The 2,665-nt window shown below is 45.4% G+C and overlaps 1 pseudogene; it reads left to right on the top strand.

Moving 5' to 3' along the window:
- Positions 1-488: 488 nt before the first annotated feature.
- On the top strand, positions 489-923 carry LOC103274530 (annotated as a pseudogene).
- Positions 924-2,665: the final 1,742 nt, after the last annotated feature.

Raw genomic sequence — 2,665 nt, 5'->3', positions numbered from 1 at the left:
AAGGGGCTCAAAACATATTGAATGAATGAATGCGAAGGAGGAAAATTTAAAGCCAGTGGAGGGGAAAAAAATCCTATAAACAAGTATTTGCCAGTGACATTTTCATCATGTATTTAATCAATTACGTATTTAACTCTCAAGCAATTGAATGCTTACATCAACTTTCTGAATTAGGTATTATTATTCTCATTTTTTCAGGTAAAGAATCTGAGGCTAGAGAAGTTAAGTATTCAACAGCTGTGTTATCTTCATTCCACAACTTTATAGTTCATTTTCCTGTCTTACCACTCACTGCAATGTGTAATTTTGCCCTTTTGTTAAAGAGGGTTAAAGTTCAGACTTGAGCACAACCTTTTCACCCAATTGCCTGCATGCCTCTGTCTACAGTGATAAGAGGATGCTACCCTATGAAGCTATCCGTCCCGGGCATAATTTTATTCTTGACCCCTGCGGTAGGTTGAATGAGGTCCCCCAAAAGATATGTCCACATGGGCAGCCATCGCCTACCCGGCATCGTGGCTGCCCTCAGACCCCTGGTGAAACCCAAGATCATCAAAAAGAGGACCAAGAACTTCATCCAGCACCAATCAGACCAATATGTCAAGTTTAAGCATAACTGCCAGAAGCCCAGAGGTATTGACAACAGGGTGCACAGAAGATTCAAGGGCCAGATCTTGATGCCTGACATTGGTTACAGGAGCAACAAGAAAACAAAACAGGTGCTGCCCAGTGGCTTCCAGAAGTTTCTGGTCCACAATGTCAAGGAGCTGGACATGCTGCTGATGGGCAACAAATCTTATTGTGCTGAGACTGCTCACAATGTTTCCTCTAAGAACCGCAAAGCCATTGTGGAAAGAGCAGCCCCACTGGTCATCAGAGTTACCCATCCTAATGCCTGGCTGCACAGTGAAGAAAATGAATAGACAACTCATGTGTATGTTTTTAAATAAAACCATAAAAACTGCACACACACACACACACACACACACACACACACACACAAAGGATCTTGAAGTGAGGTCATCCTGGATCAGAGTGGGCCCTAAATTCATTGACAAATGCCCTTATAACAAAAGCGAAGGGGAGTAACACACAAAGAGAAAAGGTGATATGGAGACAGACAAGGAGATTGGAACGATGCATCTACAAGTCAAGAAAAGCCAAGGGTGCTAGTAGCCACCAGCAGCTAGAAGAGAAGAATAAAACAGGCTCTCTTTCAGAGGCTTCAGAGGAACCAGCTCTAAACACCTTGATATTGAACTTCTGGCCTTCGGGCTGTGAGACAATATATTTCTGTCATTTTAAGCCACCCAGTGTGTGGCAATCTGTTATGGCAGTGACAGGAAAGAAATATGCCCCCTCCTACTCCCCAGTTAGATTGTAAGTGCCACAAGGGCAGCAATAAATTCCATTCTGTCCACTATTTTACATCTAGTGTCTAGAAGTGCCAAGATCAAAGTAGGAGCTTGGCAAATGCTTACCAAATAAACGAAAGCACGACTAACTAGTTTTCAGATGCTTGCAGCCCAAAAGGGCTTCTGAGTGGGAGTGAGGACACCTGGGTCACCTGTTCTCCTGCTTTTACCGGGACATATGCCCGGGAACTAGCCTCACTATTTTCTGTAAAGTCCACAGTGTTTCTGGAAGTTTCGCCCAGTGGGGAGAAAAGGCTAGGAGAATGAGCCTGTGAGGCATCCATCTCCCCATTTATAAAATGGGCATGGAACCTCCTTTTCAGGAGTCCAGAGAGGTTGGCACCATCTTTACCCTGCAACAGGGGTCAGTGATAGGTGAAACAGGATTGGAGTGGTGCCCTGCCCTGCCCAAGGGGAAATGGCTCTTCCCATAAGAAGGGCAGGCTGGGCCTTCAACCTCCTGTCATCCACATCTGTACCCGTTTCTCCTTCTCCTCTCCCTTTCTGCCGCCTTCCCTGCCACTTCTTCCTGTTTCTCTGGAAGCTATACCAAAGTTCCTTTTGCTGTTCTGCTCACTGGATCCCACTGCTAAAAGAAAAAAGGGTCAGGAGTAGCCCAGACACAGTAAGGGGGTGGGCTCCTTGGGGTGCCCCAAGGCTGGGGACTGAGGAGCTTGGGCTTTACTGTGCCCTGGGCAGAGTCCTGGCCCTCTCCAAGCCTGAGACCTTCCTCATCCATTCAACCAATCTTTACACGGGGCCTTCCCTGGCCTGAGCATGTTCTGTGTGTCAACCACACTCAGGAAGAGGCAGGAGGAAAACAGGTACAAACACCCTGTCTAAGTGGTGAACCTGGGCTGAAGTCCTTGGCTATACCACTTACGTGGTAATTTCTTAACCCCTTTAAACATCAGATCCCTCCTCTACAAATTGTGGTCATAAGACTCAACCACAATTCGAAAAGAAGACAAAACAAGAGTATGGTGTTAAGGCTTCTAGGACAGTATCAAAAACGCCATAGGTGTTCAGTCCATCATTTTGCCTTCCTTTTTGGGAAGAGATCATCAATCTTTGCATTCATTCATTCATTCAGCTCATTAAGCGACATATTAAAATGCCTAACAGTGTTGGGACCAGTAAGTACTTAATTTGTGGTAGTTGCTCTCTTTTATTCATTGAGCAACTATAGCATCAGTGATCACTTGTGATCAGAGAATCCAAGGGTTGTAAGGGCTTCAAGAACCCATAGT

Source organism: Carlito syrichta, unplaced genomic scaffold (assembly GCF_000164805.1).
Source record: "Carlito syrichta isolate Samal-C Ts95f unplaced genomic scaffold, Tarsius_syrichta-2.0.1 Scaffold314796, whole genome shotgun sequence".
In the NCBI taxonomy this organism is placed as follows: domain Eukaryota; kingdom Metazoa; phylum Chordata; class Mammalia; order Primates; family Tarsiidae; genus Carlito; species Carlito syrichta.
This window is presented reverse-complemented; position numbering and strand designations above follow the sequence as displayed.